At 36.9% G+C, this 18,843-nt stretch overlaps 1 protein-coding gene and 1 non-coding gene across 2 annotated transcripts in view; both read left to right on the top strand.

Annotated features, from left to right (window-relative positions):
* The window catches only part of TAFA1 (TAFA chemokine like family member 1), a 534,189-nt gene that overhangs the window by 151,754 nt on the left and 363,592 nt on the right, over positions 1-18,843 (top strand). The gene's annotated exons all lie outside the window — the stretch shown is intronic.
* On the top strand, positions 18,641-18,743 carry LOC123326984. Its single transcript, XR_006541454.1, has one exon. It is a non-coding gene; the product is annotated as a U6 spliceosomal RNA (small nuclear RNA).

Below are 18,843 nucleotides of genomic sequence, written 5' to 3'. Positions count from 1 at the left end.
CTTTATAAGCCCTAAGGGAAATGTTCTCAGGCTCCTTTTTGCAATATTAAAACACTTTTATGTTGCAGTGTTAGGTTATCTTAGCATAGCCCTTGCGTTTTAATTCGACTTGATCTCAGAAACAATGAGTATGGTATGAAAAACATGCATTCAAAGCATATTCAGAAAGGGCCTGGGAAAATTATTATTTTTTATTACATTTATCTTTTATTTGTTAGCTTTTTTTTCTATTTTTGTTTGCGGTTTTTGTGCTTTAAAACGTGTTCTTGAGCATCTCATTGAAACTCATGCTGAGGTCAGTATTCAGTGGCAGGTAGGTCCCTGGGTCCATGATCTTAAATGAGAAAGTAGAACATTGTCAAGAGGTATTAAAAATAACTGCAATAATAATGTTCACCACTTTCTCAAAAACATCTGATAAACCTCTTTTTTTTTTTACTGGAAACTAATTTCTGCCAACTGCTGTAGAGAGGAAGGGGAAAAGTCTTGGAAGGCACCCTAACAAACGGGAGAAAAATAGAGTTTGTTTATTTTTAAATAGTGTCGAGTCCTTTGGGACCTTTTTCCAATCAATAGAAATGATAAAGAAATCCTATGGTCTCATCTCCCAGGTTTTAGGTTTCCCATTTATTTAACCAAGATAATAAAAACTCTTAATGTGCTCTCTTTAGTCACTTCCAAATAGGGCTGGTGTCTTTAGTCTGTCTCCTCTTAAGAATACCTCTGGCTGCAAATTTCATTTTAGAGCTGTCTTTAGCATCAGCCACTGCTAGGTAGATAGGCAGACATTACCTTTGGTTTCCTTACTAACAAAAATAAGGCTCGTTGGTTTGAAAGTCGTGAATTATGATCATGAAAAATTGTGTTGTGTTTTTGGCTCACGGGGAGCCCCTGAGAGCTGGGCAGCTTTCACATTGCGTCTCTCCACTGTGAGATCCTGTCTCTCCACCTTAGACTTCACAAGTTCCAGAGATCAATCAATACCTTTCAGTAAGAATCAACTGAAATTAAAACCTGTGATGAGCCTTCCCCCAACCCCCTTACAAAATCTGCCCTGAAGAGCCACCCGAATATTGAAACCCCAGACAAACACCTTTGCTGGATCTTTATTCTCCTGACAGCATGAGAAGGACAGGAAATAGGCTTCAGATTTCAGCGAATCTTTACATTGGCATGCATCCTCCTGAATGAAGTTGCTCTGCTGTGTTGCCAGTTTAGAAGTGCCTGCCCGCTTTACTGTGTGATCCAGGAGGCTGGCTTCCCAGCATTTCATGGGAGCCCCTACTTTTTATTGCTAACTGTGCTGCCATTGAAAGTGTAATGTGAACAGTAGGGCGGCACGTCATCTCACACTAGGGTTGATTTCAAATTCAACTTGTAACGTGTAACTCGTATAAATAGCTCATCCAGATGATGCAAATTTATCTTTAGTGAATCTTGACAATATAGATAGTAGATACATTGTGGCCCTATTGATGCCAGTTGGAGGTGGGTATGAGGGATCATAAATCCAAAAGTCCTACCCAGCTGAGTTTTCAGGGTTAAAGTTTGTTTACTCTTTCATGCGTTCAATATAAGATGAAGTCATCGGCTTGCATAAAGGGTCATGTTATGTGAAAAACACAGTGTTTAACCCTGGAATCATATTCTGAGATGAGATGGCCTACATTTGAGAGGACCCCCTGGAATTTTCAATCAAATTATTCTTTTTCTTTTCCATTTGCACACTACTTTTTTTTTTCTTTTCTTTTCCTTCCTTCCTTCCTTCTTTCCTTTTCCCAAGTAAGCCCTTTTGATTTCATATAATTTAAATAAATGTAGGCTAAAACTGCATGTATGTATTTTGTGTCAGGACAGGGCATTTTGCATGTAGAGAGGTAAGGAGAGAATCCTGAAGTTGAAATGGGGAATACCTGCATCTTTAGAAGACAGCCAAACCAGATTGTGACTGAAGGAAGAAATCCCAAACCCTTTTTTTTGTTCAATCACCTATTCATTCAACAAGCAATTTCTGAGTGCCTCCCATACTACAAGCATTGTTCAGTTTGCTAGGAAGAGATGAGACAGATACAAACTCTGGTCTCAAAGAGCTCCCAGTCTTGTCTGGAGGAGGAAAGTGTTGGTAGACAACATGGAAGCCACATGACTAAAAGGAACCTGGAGGAGGACTTAATAAAGGATGAGAGTAGGCAGCCTGCGGGTGTTAGAAGAGCCCCTTGAGGACTTAATAAAGGATGAGAGTAGGCAGCCTGGGGGTGTTAGAAGAGCCCCTTGAGACCTATGATTTTAGTCCTCTAGGGTAGAAGTCAGCCAAAAATAGCTCTATAAACCACATCTGGCCTGCCACTTGTTTTTGTAAATAAAGATTTATTGGCACACAGCCACACTCGTTTGCATAAATATTGCCTATGAGCAGCTGCTTTTACACTAGAACAGAAGAGCTGAATGGTTGCAACAGAGGTCAGATGGCCCATAGGGCAGAAATTCTTTACTATTTGATCTTTTCTAGAAAATGTTTATCAGTCACTGGTCTGGAGACAACAGATATCCCACATTACTTTTGACTGATAGAGTAGCTGAAGAAAGCCATTAACTTTGGTTTCATAGCTTTAGTTATGAGGATTCCCCAACTCTTGTCTGCCTGTGTATCTTGGTGAACTAGATCAGTCTATTCACATTAGGACTATCATTTTTCCCACCTGAATCAGTAAAAGCTAAGTTTATTTTCCCCTTCCCCTATGGTTCAAAAGTGTGGATGCTATCAGTATTCTGACTATTAAATTCCTTCATTTAAGTATTTTCTGGTCATTCTCTGAAAGTTCCATTAACCGTGTATATACCAGTCTGACATAGTGAAATTCTGAAAACACCCCAAGAGGAATATTTGGAGCCCCAGCAAGAATCAAAAGAGGAAATATAATATACTCTTGTCTGAACGATTATGTTATCTGGAAAACCTAAAGTGCTTTATAGTGAGCTCTGTGTCCAGACTCAGAATGAGGAATGATAAAATTTTTAGATAAATTGGTTTGTAAAATATTTATGTGCACTTTAGTGGCACAGACAGGAGGTAATCTGTTTTGTATTGAATCAGCTTGGGACAGGGGGAAAAAAAAGCACAATGTTAATGAGATTTTTTAAAGCCACTTTTACATTCATGTTGGCAAAAGACAAATAGTCAAGACTTTTAATTTCTATATAAACTTAATGGCTAGAGAACAAATAAAGCTTTATTAACTTAAATAAAAGTAGCTTTTCTTTCAAGGGCATAGCAATTTATTTTTCTTTCTGTGTAATCTTCTGAAGGACTGCTCTCGTCTATGTATTGATCAGCCTTTTCCAGTATGTTTAGTTGGATTTTAACTAAGTATTGTTGATTTTGGGGGAAAAAAACATAGGATGATTGTAGAGTGATAGAGTGGGCGAACATTTGTTGTGGGAGTTAACCAGTAAGCATCCTCATACTGGTGACGCTATGGTCTTGCTGTACCACCTTGGGTAGACAACATAACCATGTGGACTCACTTTCTTAATTACTAAAGTAAAAATCGGTTTCCAGTAATGTAAAACAATTCTACGCCACTTCTGTTGCTTTCATTATGGCAGACATCACTAGTCGATCCCTGTACCTTCTTTCTCAAATGAGCCAGTCTCAAAATTTCTCTCAATTCAGTATTCTCAACAACTAGTCTCAAGAAATAGGAGCTGCTATATAAATTTAAATGATTTGCCAATAACAAGGAGATGATCTCTGGGTTCTATGATGGTGTGTAGAATTGTAATGTTTTCTCTTACGTATTTCCTGTAGTTGCACCTTCTGGTAATAAACCTACATTTTAAAGTCTGCATATGTTAAGATATGGATGGAATCCAGAAGAGTGAATAGTTAGTGGTGGTTCTTTGGGGGGGGACAATAAAATTACAATGAAAATTTTGACTTTGCCATATCCTGAAAAAAATCTGGAAGATATGGGTGATAGAGCCATTATAATTGTTAAAATATATTTAACATTGATCACTGTCAAAGTATGAGTCCCCCATGCAGCTCTACTTAAACACTATATACTCTGCTTGAAACCCAGTGCATAATAGATAACCTTGTCTAATGTTCAAAAGACTGTGGAGATAAAGAAATTGATCCCCAGGTATATTAGTCTTGGTATAATTGTTTTAATTATATAAGCCATATTTTGAGATAATTTTTTTTTTGTATTAGAGAAGAAAACAACTTTTTACTTGCAATCTTTATAGATCTTGCTTTTTTCTGGTCCCAGTTTTTGTAATGGGGAGTAGGTGGGTGGGTGGGGGAGATCCCTTAATATCATGCAATAGAAAATCACAAGCAGATGTTGACATATCAGAAGATGCCCCTGGAACTTCTTGAATTCATCGTTATGACACAAGGTGAAAGGCACTGCCTCCGTTTTTAAGGAATCAATAAAATTTGTCATTTCATGGCAAAAGCTTGGACCGGGCTATGATGTCAGCACAATTACATGAGTATTGCATGCTTCTCTTCACTGTTGCATGCTTTTCTATACTGGTGACCTAAATTAAAGAGCTTATTTGTGAACTGAAGAAGGAAAATTCTCTTCACCTGAGATGGTTCTTACCCAAGGCTCTTTAGGTACGGGCTTGCTAATTTTCTTGATCCCCACATTGTTCAGGGCCTATCTTGGAGTGCCTGTCAGGAGAATTCTGTGAGTAATGAATGTAAGATCCTAGCAGAATACCTGGCAATAGTAAGTACCCAGTATTGATACCTGTTAACTTTTGTTGGTGATTTTGTTACTTCCATATTTTTGTGTGTTTTAAATATATCTTCCGCAATGAATATTAGGTGAGTATTTCAATTCAGCTCAATTAAGATTTAATGGCTTCCTTTGGCCCCTGGATCTACGATTTTCTCTGGCCCACATTGACACCACTTTGTAGTCAAGATCCATGATGTTGAGAAAATTATTTAAGTTTCCTTAGATGTGAAATGGAGATTGATAATAGCATCTACTCCTAAAGTTGTGGGAAAAATTAAATAACATGGTACAGATAAAAGTGTCTCGGCATAAAGTAAGTGCTCAGTTAGTATTGATTATTACATATTGCCCCCTTTCTTAGATGAGAAAATGAGGGTTGTTAGTAGTATTCCAGTGGTCTATCAATTGTCATTGTAACCACTCTCACTCTTGCTCTTACAGTCTCTGCTTCCATGCTTGCTTCCTTTTGATGGCTTCCCTTATAACTCCACCATAGTGACCCTCTACTCACAACCTCTTTTGTATAAATTATTTTTTCACCTACTTTAAAATAGCTTTTCTTTCCTATTTGCAGTGTATATCTTAATGAGGCTACAAAATATCACAATTTGTTTAAAATAGGAAACAGACCGTACGCTTAGGTTCTGTTCAACTTCTAGAGCCTCGCACGGAGATATCCTCCAAGAAAATATATTTTATTTAATTAATACCTCAGGGCCCTTCTGCAAGCACATAGCCATAAAATCAAAACTACTCAGTCAGAGGAATAGAGCAGTGGTTCTCAACATCTGCATTCTTAAGAATCTTATATGGTGCTTCATATCAATGCAAATTCTCATCATTCGTCCTGATTAACTGGGCCTGTAGTGAGATCCGGGTAACTTTATGTTTAACAGTTACCCTAGAATTGCCCTGTCTAATCCAGTAGCCGCTAGTCCCACACATGGTTTGTGTTAGTCTATTCAGGCTGCTATGCTGGAATATCACAAACTGAGTGCCTGAGAAACAACAAATATTTATTTCTTAGAGTTCTGGAAGCTGGAAGTCTGAAATCAGAGCACAAGCATGGTCAGGTGAGGGCCCTCTTCTGGGTCGCAGATTTCTTGTGGCTTCATATAACAGTAGGGAGCTAGTAAATCTCTCTGGAGCCTCTTTTATAAGGCACTAATCCCACTTCCTAGGGCGCCACCCTCATAACTTCAGCACCTCCCAAAGGCCCTACCTCCTAGTAACGTCATTTTGGGGGGATTAGGATTTCACCATATGAATTTGGGAGGAACATAAACTTGCAGACTATGTAGTTTACTTAAATATTTAAATTAATTTAAATGAAATAAAAACTAAAATTCAATTCTTCACACTAGACAAATCTCAAGCATTGAATAGCCACATGTGGCTAGTGAATACTATATAAATATTTTCATTGTAGTAAAAAGTTTATGAGAAAGTTCTGCCCAGTACTATTTTGATGAACAAGATCCTTCACTTATACATTAAGAACTGTAGGAATAAATATAGAACCATGAAAATTTTGTGCTTGGTGACTTCAACTTGAAAAATTCTATTTATATCTTAATACTATTGGTAATCATAGCAGCTACAAAAGCAGAAGAAATACTGCAGCTCCCATTGTCTTGGGAACATTTTTGGTGCTATCAAATGCATTACACACATTATTTCCTTCAAATCTCAGAGTTCATATGAGTTGGTATTATTATTCCTATTTCATAGGAACTGAAGGTGAAGTAACTTGCAGAAAGCCACTCAGCTAGTACATAGCCAGCTTGAAGGCTGGGTCTGATTCTAAGACCATATGTCTCTGCACTTCATCAGCTGGTTCTACCTATATATAGGCATTAAACTGGTTTTAATGTCTGAAATTGATGCTGTACTTTGAATGTGTTAATCATTCTAGAAAAGTATGGTAAAGGCTGAGTCAACCTGATGATCCTTAAGCTGAGGCTTGAATCTTTCATTTCATTGACCTCCCCCAAACTGGGTTGAGTATCTCATTTCTGCATTCCCATAGTCATCTCTGCTTACTTATCTCCGTCTTGCATAATTTACTCTGGGCTGAAAGCACTTGCTGTGTTGATTTTATTTCCCTTGTAAACTTTGACATTCTTGAGGATAGAAGCTGGATCTTGATCCTCAGGGTATTTTACCTGGTATAGGGTGGATACTCAATACATTTCTGATAGATGAGCTAATTAAAGAGACTTAATTCTTGCCAATAAACTGGAAGCTCTACTAGAAGGATGGGAATGACTGTCTAAATCTGCCAGGGACTGTACTAAAGAAAATCCTTCTGGAACAAGTTAGGCATAAGGAGATGAATCCAATCTGAAGTTCCATAGCCCAAATTCTTAGGTCTATAAACTGTAGAATCTCTTTTAAATCTGACCTCATCTCCCAATCTTCCATGTGTGCAAAAATCTCCTTTCTGTTGACTGTTGGTGAAATGTTTTAGCTGGGTGGCTGAACGTTCTTCTTTTTTATTTTTTAACAGATATGCTAATCTCAGGAATGATGCATTTCAGCTCTAGCATCATTAAATTAGTATCCCATTGCCTTTCTGCAATTTACTGCTGAGTCAGCACTTCCAGTACAGTCTCTCTTTTCCAGGGTTTCTAATTTGGTCATAAAAATTCACTCGGAGTAGAAACTTGTCATCGAGTGGCATTTTTTTTATCAAACATAATCTTAAAATACATTGTTTGATGTGTGAACTATTGCAGAGTTTACAGATATTCAAGTGGAATTCTGCAAAGGGCCTTTGAGGCTTTATAACTTAAGTTGTTACTCGGAATGTTGACACTTCATCATGTAGGTATCATCAGGCAGGTTTTGAATAGATCCCTTTGTCCTGCCTTGGGTAATTGCCCTGGGTATATTATGTAGAATATTTCCAATTCTTGTAAACTCAACAAATTCTCTTTTTTGCAGCACTTCTTCTTTTTTATTACATTCTCTTTCCCCTTTCCATTCATTTTTGCTCTTAGTTTTTCACCCCACGAACTCATCTACCACATTCATTGTTTTTGCAGTGTGTGTGTGTGTGTGTGTGTGTGGTGCAAGAAGTGTCTACATGGGGAAATTTCTAGTGCTTATGGTCAGCTCTCAATTGTTCCCATAGACTTAACCACTTTGTGGATTGTCTATATTTCTCTTACGATTCTACTTTTTCCATCCATCTGAAATACAACAGATTGACTCCTCTCCCCCACTCCAATGCACAATTAATGACTGTAAAGGCCTTTGTAGATTCTCTAAGGTATATCCTTTTGGGAATGTATTTTGTTCTCCAAACTCCATAAAATATCTTTAAAGTCAATTATTTAAATACTGCTCTACATATGCCCCTATTTTGAAGTACACTAATCCCTTTCCTTTCATAGTATGAATAAGCAAAGAGCAGTTGTTTATATATGAACTCTTCATACACTTGTTCATAATGGATAGTGAAAAGGATTAAGTTCAGGCCACAATGCAACAGTGTAAAAGAGAATTTGAACATAGATAAGATCCCAGAAGTCTTTGCTGTTTTTTACATGGAGAACTATCAGCTGTTGGAATTTTAGAAGTTCATCTTCTACCTGATGAGTGACTCTCTGAATCAACCAACACTGATAACAGTGGAAAACATTGGTAAATTTGCAGCAACCTCTCTGGCATAAGGTGGGAATCCTCAATACCCTTTCTGCTATTAGCAAAACTGCCTAATCAGCAGCAGTGAGACTCCCACACACAGATTCTGTCCCCTACAAGTCTGTCTAAAGTCTTATATTTAGAAAAATACTTTTTTAAGCTAACACCTTGGTCTTATACTGTCTCAGGATAAATAATTGTACAAGTTGGCCAACTAGCTTTTGAATATAAAGAGCATGATATAGCTAAAACAATAATCTTAGTTTTATTTATTCAGGAGCATCTGCTCTATGCCAAGTACATGGCTTTTTACTATAGATGCAAAAGGTAAAGAAGATGTGTCCTCTACTCTCAAATTACCTACAGTCTGTTATGCAAAACAGATTCCTGACTGGCATCCTATAGTACATTTCAGTATTAAAATAAGGTCTGTTTATTCAGTGAATATTCAGTAAGTGTTTTCTATGTGCTGGGCACTATTCTAGGCTATGGGAATAGAGTGCTGAACTAAATAGACAATATCCCACCCTCCTGTCTCCCAGGAAAGAGAGCATGTACCAGGAGTCACACTTTGGAGGCAAGTGGCTTTGTTTTGCTCACTGCCATATCCCCAGTACCTAGTACAGTACCTGATGCATAGTATGCACTCACTAAATATTTGGGAACTTGAATAAAAATAATCATGAGTAAAATGAGGCTACAAGTGCCACTTAGCATAGCAAAGTGATCACAAAGGACTAAGGAGGCACTGGTTCGTTCTGTCTACAGCAGCAAGAGAAGTCCAGCCTGACCTCAAATTGTTTGTAGGAGGTGGGAGGGTAGAGAGAAGGAAAGCAGTGATGCCAGATGGAGGAGGGGAAAGTCCAAGCAAAGGCAGGTGAGAGAGACCATAATGCATTCCAGACCCTGAAATTCAGTGTGACCCAAGCTCAGAGACTAGACAAGTGGTTGGAACTTGACTGTGAAGGTCTTACTTGCCAGGCACAAGGTTTGGAGATCCTACAAATCTGTAGGCATCTGTAGTGATGCCTACAGACTTTTAAGCAGAGTGGATCTTGAACCCATCTGCATTTCCGAGTTCAACCATCGTTGGGAGTATTTTTTTTTCCCCCTTCCTCTTAGTACATTTTCTCCCTCACCTGTCAGCCAATCACACGGCTTATTATTCCTTTGAGGTTTTGTCAGACCAGTCCTTCATAATGAACAGAGTTAGATCCTGTGTGTCCTTATTTAGATAGTAACTAAACAACTTGGCATCTTGAGACTGCTACCAAGGAAAAGCCACCTTTCTGGAACAGCTGAAGAGATGCATTGCATAGTGTGTGAGAGACGAGCAGCACAATCCGTAACATAAAGAAAGCCAGCAGAATCTAACTTCCCACATTAAAAATTAACAATGTGCAGTATACAGCAAAGCCTGCCACACTCTTCCCTTGTGAAGCTCATAACGGGAGAAAGCACCCTCCCCGGAGGATGAGAAGGGGACATTTTTATGCAGAGGTGACAATTTAATCATCAGAGGAAAGTTCTGTGTATCAAAGGGAGGGCAGAACTCTCAGGAAGAGGCTGGAGGTTTAATTGCCCATTTGTGAGTTCTGAAATCCCGTTATAGGCTTCTATAAAGGCCAGGGGAAGTACATCTGCCACGAAGCCTTATGCAGAGTAGACATGCAATAAATATCTTCTGAATGATAAATAAGATCAAGGATGTAAACCAGCCACTTCTGGCAGATGCCTCAGCAGGAAGAATATTCTTAATATCCTTTGCAGAGTCTTTACAGTTTATAAAGGCTTTCACTAATGCTACCAGTTTTGTCTTCAGCACTATCCAGCACAAGACAGCAAATTTCACCATGATTCACTCGGGGTCCTAGGAATGTTTAAGGGAACCATTCAAGGTCACACGCTAGTTAGTGTTGTGGTTGGGCCTTGAACTCGGGTCTACTGAATCAAAATGTAGGATGTTCCTTCTGTGCTCTAAGAGTATAAGTCCCATACAGTAATGCTCTCCTTCTCAAGGTGTGGTCTTAGATGACTGCTTCAAAATCAGCTATTGGGAGTTAAAATGCAAACTTGAGGGCCTCACCCAATCAACCTCTGTTGAAGGAGGATCCCAGGAATCTGTGTTTTTTCACAACAGTGCTTCAGAATTCTTACCACACAAGATTTTGAGAACCACTGCACCAAAGAACACCTAATACAGGCTGAGATACTTAATGAAAGTTCCAGAAGTCTAAATGACTACCTGGATAAAGCTTAAAAACAAAGGAGAATCCATGTAAATATTTCTAAAAAAAAAAATGCAAAATCAAAGTTGGAGGTAGGGCTAAAGGTCACTTGCAGTGTCACTGGTCAGTGGACAGAGTCCTCTATCTGTTACCCAGGTTTTGACTGCAAATTTTTGAATTTTAGAGAAAATTGATGGCTATTATAAATTTAGAAATTGTCTATTTATTGGTTGTAATAAACTTTTCATTTTCCCCCAGTTTTATTTCTTTTCAAATACAAAATAAAATAGGCTTGATTTGTTTAGTTCAATAGGAATCACTACACCTTGTTTTAGGTTCTATTCCTCTCAGCTTGGTTGCATTTACTGTAACTATAGTTCTTTAATCTCAAAATACGATGAATAAGTGTGTGCCTATGAATAGACTTAACACTGTTAGAGTAAATCATTGACTGAAGTTCCAAAATGTTCAAGCAGATAATGTCGTCAACCACATATTCATTCTCAGTGTATATATTTTTTAAATATTTATTTGTTCGAGAGAGAAAGGGAGAATGCATGTGGGTGCCAGTAGGGGAAAGGGCAGAGGAAGAGAGAGAATCCTCAAGCAGACTCAGTGCTAAGTGTGGAACCCAGTGAGGGGCTCAATTCCAGGCCACTGAGATCATGACCTGAGCCAAAATCAAGAGTTGGAAGCTCAACTCAATAAGCCACCCAGCACCTCTCTGTTGTATATTTATATATTTGCCAAATTTCAAAGCAAGTAGTTAAAAACTGTACAACTTTACATTTCTGGAAAGACTCATAGGTTATTTTTTTAATTTATTTTTATTTTAATTCCAGTGTAGTTAACATACAGTGTTACGTTAGTTTTGAGCGTACAATATAGTGATTCAACACTTCCATACAACACCTGGTGCTTTTCACAACAAGTGCACTCCTTAATCCCCTTCATCTATTTAACCCATCCTGCACCCACCTCCCCTTTAGTAACCATCAGTTTGTTCTCTATAGTTAAGAGTTTGTTTCTCAGTTTATCTCTCTTTCTTTTTATTTCATTGATCATTTGTTTTCTTTCTTAAATTCCACAACATATGAATGAATGAAATATGGTATTTGTCTATCTCTGATTGACTTACATTGCTTAGCATTATACTCTCTAGTTCCCTCTGTGTCTTGCAAATGGCAGGATTTCATTCTTTCTTTATGGTGAATAATATTCTATTTTGTGTATATATAGAGATATAGATATAGATACACACACACACACACACACACACACACCACATCTTCTTTCTCATTCCTCTATCAATGGACACTTGGGCTGCTTCCTTACCTTGGCTATTGTAAAGCAACTACAAACATAGGGGTGTATGCATCCCTTTGAGTGTTTGTGTATTCTTTGGGTAAATAACCAGTAGTACAATTGGTGAATTGTAGGATTGTTCTATTTTTAACTTTTTGAGAAACCTCAATACTATTTTCTATAGTGGCTGCACCAGTTTGCATTCCCACCAACAGTGCCAGAGGGCTCCTTTTTCTTCACATCCTCACCCACAGTTGTTGTTTCTTGTGTTTTTGATTTTAGCCATTCTGACAGGTGTGAGGTGGTATCTCATTATAATTTTGACTTGCATTTCCCTGATGATAGGTGATGTTGAGCATCTTTTCATGTGTTGGCCATTTGGATGTCTTCTTTGGAGAAATATCTGTTCATGGCTTCTGCCCATTTTTTAATTGGATTATTTGTTTTTTTTGGCTATTGAGATGTGTAAATTCTTTATATATTTGGATACTAACCCTTTATTGGATATGTCCTTTGCAAATATTTCCTCCCATTCAGTAGGTTGCTTTTTAGTTTTGTTGATTGTTTCCTTCACTGTGCAGAAGCTTTTTATTTTGATGTAGTCCCAAATATTTATTTTTGGTTTATTTCCCTTGCCTTAGGAGACCTAGCTAGAAACAAGTTGCTAGGGCCAATGTCAGAGTAATTACTGCCTGTGTTCTCTTTAGGATTTTTATGGTTACAGGTCTCACATTTAGGTCTTCAGTCCACCTTGAGTTTATTTTTGTGTGTGGTGAAAGTGGTCCACTTTCATTCTTTTGCATGTAGCTGTCCAGTTTTCTCAACACCATTTGTGAAGAGACTGTCTTTATCCCATTGCATATTCTTTCTTCCTTTGTTGAAGGTTAATTGACCATATAATTGTGGGTTTATTTCTGGGTTTTCTATTCTGTTCCATTTATCTGTGTGTCTATTGTTGTACTGTTTTTATTACTACAGCTTTGTAGTATCATTTGAAGTCTGGAATTGTGATGCTTCCATTTGCTTTCTTTTTCAAATTGCTTTGGCTATTTGGAGTCTTTGTGGTTCCATACAAATTTTAGGATTGTTTGTTCTAGATCTGTGAAAAATGCTGTTGGTATTTTGATAGAGATTGCATTGAACCCATCAATTGTTTTGGATAGTATAGACATTTTAACAATATTTGTTCTTTGAATCCATGAGCATGAAATGTCCTTCCATGTCTTTGTGTCATCTTCAATTTCTTTCATTAGTGTTTTATAGTCTTCTACCTCTTTGGTCAGGTTTATTTCTAAGGATCTTATTATTTTGGGTGCAATTGTAATGTAAATTATTTTCCTGATTTCTCTTTGTGCTGTTTCATCGTTAGTGTATAGAAATGCAACAGACTTCTGCACATTGATTTTTGTATCCTATAAATTTACTGAATTTACTTATCAGTTTTAGTAGTTTTTTTAATGGAGTATTTCAAGTTTTCCATATATAGTATCATGTCATCTGCAAATGGTGTAAGTCTTACTTTTTCCTTAACAATTTGGATGCCTTTTATTTGTTTTTGTTTTTTTGATTGCTGTGGCTAGGACTTCCAGTACTGTGTTGAATAAAACTGGTGAGAGTAAATATCCTTGTCTTGTTCCTGGGTTTAAGGGCCAAACTCTCAGTTTTTCCCCATTGAGTATGATGTTTGCTGTGTGTTTTTCCTATATGGCCTTTATTATGTTGAGGTATGTTCCCTCTAAACCTACTTTGTTGAGGGATTTTATCATGAATGGATGTTTTACTTTGTCAAATGTTTTTTCTGCATCTTTTGAAATGATCATATGGTTTTTATCCTTTTATTGATATGATGTATCATGTTGATAGATTTGTGAATATTGAACCACCCTTGTATTCCAGGAATAAATCCTACTTGATTGTGGTGAATGATTTTTTAAATGTATTGTTGGAGTTGGGTTGTGAGTATTTTGTTGGGGATTTTTGCATCTATGTTCATCAGAGGTATTGTCTGTAGTCCTCTTTTTTTGTGGTGCCTTTTATCTGGTTTTGGTATCAGGATAATGCTGGCCTCATAGAATGAATTTGGAAGTTTTCCTTCCTTTTCTATTTTCTGGAGTAGTTTGAGAAGAACAGGTACTAAGTCTTTTTTAAATGTTTGGTAGAATTTGCCCGTGAAGCCGCCTGGTCCTGGACTTTTGTTTGTTGGGAGTTTTTTAATTACTGATTGACTTTCTTTGCTAGCTATTAGTCTATTCAAATTATTTTGATTGGTTATAAATGCTATCTGGCTAATCTCTATTCCAGTATAGGAATTAAATTCAGAAGACACTGGTTTTTCTTCAAATCCTGGTGGCAGATTATAATTATGGTCAATAAATTCTGGTATCAAGGGTTTAGCTAAAAATTATTTGATATTTGATGTTATTTGGCTACCATGAGGCTGAAAGTCTTTTTACAAAAACTTAGTTCAAGGAATCTAAATCTGCTTCTTACCTAAGCAATTCAAATAAGCATTTTCCTTAATATCAGAGAAGGTATTTATTGGGATTAATAAATGGACAATTGTGTTCTAATTTCTCAGTCACAACCAAGAATCCCTGTCAGTCCAGATCCCCTGTTGGGGACATTGGATATAATCTCTACCTATTCTCAATTCCCGGAGTATATAATCTTTCATTTATAACCTATCACTTGCAGTAGTATTGTTACTGGAATGTCTACCTTTTCCTCTATAAATAGATTTGTACTTCTTTAAGGGAAGGGTCATATTTTTAAACATTTTACATCTTATACAGGGTCTTAAGTAAAATAGATATTATAGCAGTGGGCCTCAATCATGTTCTCAAATGATTCATGTCTCCAACTATTTGTGCTCAAACAACCCTTGGCCCATTTGGAGTAGAACTGAGGCCTCTGAATAAAACCCAATACAAAGCTACTAGCTTTGTAATTGAATCACCTTGGAAGACAGTCTTTTAGACCCAGTCAGTGGCTGACTGCAACATAACAGAATCCAAGCTGGAATCACCCAACCAAAACAGTTCCAATTTTCTTTACCACAGAAATCACATGGCAATTGTTGCTTGATCACATAGCCCTGAACATCTGTTTAATAGGTAGGATTTTTATGACTAATACATGCAAATCACTGCTTTAAGCCACTAACTTTGAGGTAATTTGTTACTCAACAATAGAAAATAAATACAAAATTTTATGACCAAAGGCAAGAGCATGACATGAAAGATTCAAATTATTGGATGAAGGCCAAATGTCATAATGATCATAATATATATCTCATTCTATTGGTTATGTGAAGATTTTTAAGAGAGAAATTAGTTTTTAACCAGACTTTAGAAGAATAGATTGTGGTGGTGAGGTAGAGAAAAACAACTCATACTTGTGGTAAATTCTCAAAAGATTGAAGTCTGGCTACCTTCAGTGGTTGGTCAGAAGGTTTGATATACTGGTAATGAGAAAGAATGTTAGTTGCAGAAATGGCAAATTTTGAAGGTTAAGAAAGACCTGTCAGGGAGCTCTTCCAAAATGGTGGAATAAGGACCTCTAAAAATCTACTTCTCCATAAAACCAATGACAATTGAAAAAATTCTCTAAATCAACTTCTATAGAAATTTGGAAATAAATGAAAGGCTTTTAACAATTCCAGTAGCACTTACTCAAAGAAAGCAGCTGAATATCAGTAAGAAAAGCAAGCTTTGTGACATCTTAAATTGCTTTATTCCCATTTCTCTGTCCCAGATACATAGAGCTGTGGAAACCAATAACCTCCCAACCATGGTATTTGTGAAACCCAAAAGTCTGTCAGACACTGGATGGAGCAAAAACAGTTTGGGTTCTCTTAATAACCCCATTCCCAGAGTATTTTCATTATTTTTCTTGTCCAGTAGCTCCTTCAAAAAACCAATTCTTTTACATAGTCTAATGCAGATTTGTCTGTGAAAACAGCCTTATCCCCAGAGTATTTGTCAAAACAATCAGCTGCAGTCATTTAATCCTGAGGCAGGGATACAAGTGGCTGACCAAAAAACTTAAAAGGAAGAACAGAGGAATGAGAGGTCCATTTTAAATGCCCCAACATATTTAAAATGCTCCAACAAAGCCCCAGATGATATCACACATGCTCAGGGCTGTACTAATGTCAGAAATAAGCTGAGAAGGCCCTAAACTCTGTTTAATCTCTGGCTCATAATAAGACTCAGCACAGAGCTAGAAGGGAAAGCTAATTCAGAGTTATAAAATGCCAAAACACTGAAGGCATGTCCCAAGACACACACAGACGCAAAGACTGGGAGACTTACTGATTCAAGTTATTTAAAGAAATCTACATCCAGTCACTAGCTGACAACTAAGTTAATCAAGCAGAGGTGTGAATGGCTACATGCACACACACAAAATTCAGACTTTACACAACTAGTCCAGGAAATTCACTAACCCATCACTAATAACAATAGCAAATGTTATGAAGGTGTGGTAGACAGAATAATGCCCCCTTCCCAAAGATGTAGATGTTCTCATCATCAGGAGTTGTGAAATCTGTTGTTACCTGGCAAGGAGTTAAATTAGCCAACAGCTGGCTTTGAAGAGATTATCTTGGATGATCCAGGTGGTCCCAATTCAAAGGTTCTTTGAATGTGGTAGAAGAAGGAAGAAGAGTTAGTGTCAGGGATAAAATGTGGAAAAGATTCAAAGAGCTACTAAAGACTTTGAAGAGGTGATAGGGCTATGAGTAAAAGAATGCAGGCAGTGTCTAAAAGGTGGAAAAAAAGAAAATAAAAGAAAGAAAACATTTTCTATTGCAGAGCCTCCAGAAAGAATGTAGTCCTGACAACACCTTGGTTTTAGCCTAGGGAGACCCATTTGGACCCATTTTCCTGCAAAGCTGGAAAATAATAAATTTGCATAGTTTTAAACCAATAAATTTGTGGTAATTTGTTTCAGTAGCAATAGGAAAGTAATATGGGGTCAGGAAGGACATGATTTGCAGAGTTGCCAGATTATATATTTAAAATGATAAGTTATAAAAAAGAGGAAAGTATAACCCATACCCTGGAAGAGAGCCAGTCAATATAAACTATCTCAGAGGAAGCACAAATGTTGGACTTAGTAGACAAAGACTGTAAATAAGCTTTAAAAGCACTTAATGAACTAAATTAAAAGTGTTTAATAAAAATTATGTCTAAAGAATTAGTGAGAAGTGTGAGAAAAATGCTTTGCTGAATTGTCAATAAAAACACATTGTAAAAGAAAGAAACAAATAGAAAATCTCCAGTAGAAAAGTACAAAAAGTGAAGTTAAAATTCGCTAGAGGAGGGTGCCTGTGTGGTTCAGTCGGTTAAGTGTCTGACCCTTGATTTTGACTCAGGTCATGAACTCAGAGTTGTCAGAGCCCCTTATTGGGCTCCGCGCCAGGTGTGGCGTTTGCTTAAGATTCTCTCTCTCCTTCTTCCCCACCCCCCTCCCTCTCTAAAAAAAAAAAAAGAAATTCACTAGAGGGGATCAACTGGCAGAAGAGAGAACAAACAAAACTTGAATATAGGTCAGTTTAAATAATCCAGTCCGAACAGTTTAAAAAAGAATGAAGAAAAATTAACAGAGCCTCAATCTGTGGGAACCCCAGCACATGCACAAATATACAGATAAATGAGTCAAGTAAAAGGAGGAAAAGAAAAAAAATTTGAAAAACTAATGACCTAAATATTTTTAAATTTGATTAAAAAAACATCAATTAGTACATTAAAGCACTTCAAAGAATTCCAAGGAGGATAAACTCAGAGACACACACCTACACATGTGGTCAAATTATCAAAAGAAAGAATAAATCTTGAAAGCAGCAAAGAAAAACAACTCATCATCTACAAGCCTTCTTAAACTGATTAATATTCCTTCTCAGAAATCATGAAGCCTAGGTGTGCCTGGGTAGCTCAGTCAATTAAGCATCTGACCTTTGATTTTGGCTCAGGTCATAATCTCAGGGATGTGAGATTGAGCCCCTCATTGGGCTCCACACTCAGCTGGGAATCTGCTTGAGACTCTCTCATTCCCTCTACTCCTCCTCTCCCCCCAACCCCTGTAAAATAAATTAAAAAGAAATCATGAAGCCTAGAAAGTAGTAGGATGATGTACTCAAGGGAAGAAATAGATAATTCAATAATAATAGAGACTTCAGTCTTCAATACCACCCTATTAATAATGGATAGAACAATAAGGAAATGGAAAATTAAAATACGCTATAAACTGACTAGATTTAATAAGCATCTACACAACATTCCAACCAACAATAGAATGTCCATTCTTTTCCCAAGTACATGTGGTACATTCTCCAGGATAAACCATATATAGGTCCATAAAACAAGCCTTGATAAATTTAAAAGGATCAAAAATCATACATTTATTCTACAAACCATAAGGTGATAAAATTAGAAATCAGTAACAGAAGGAAATTTGGGAAATCCACAAATATGTGAAAATTAAACAACATAGTCATAAGTAGTGGAGGTCAAGTAAAAAAAAACACTGATAAGTTAGTAAATTGTGATAAATAAAAATGAAAATATAAAATACTAAAACATAGAATGCTACAAAAGCAGTTGCTTAGAGGGAAATTTATAGGAATAGGTATTTATTTAATTTAAAAAGAAGAAAGATTTAAAATCAACAGCCTAATCTTCCACTTAAGAAACTAGAAAAATAGTGCTTCCTTTGGCAGCACATATATTAAATTAGAATGATACAGAGATTAGGCTGACCTCTGCAAAAGGATGCCATGCAAATTTGTGAAGCATCCCATATTAAAAAAAAATACATAAGAGCAAGTTAAACCTAAATTAAGTAAAAGGAAGGAAGGAAGAAAGAAAGGAGGAAAGAAAGGAGGAAAGAAAGGAGGAAAGAAAGGA

Source organism: Neomonachus schauinslandi, chromosome 1 (assembly GCF_002201575.2).
Source record: "Neomonachus schauinslandi chromosome 1, ASM220157v2, whole genome shotgun sequence".
In the NCBI taxonomy this organism is placed as follows: domain Eukaryota; kingdom Metazoa; phylum Chordata; class Mammalia; order Carnivora; family Phocidae; genus Neomonachus; species Neomonachus schauinslandi.
The sequence above is the reverse complement of the archived record's forward strand: the minus strand, read 5'-3'. Positions and strand labels throughout refer to the sequence as shown.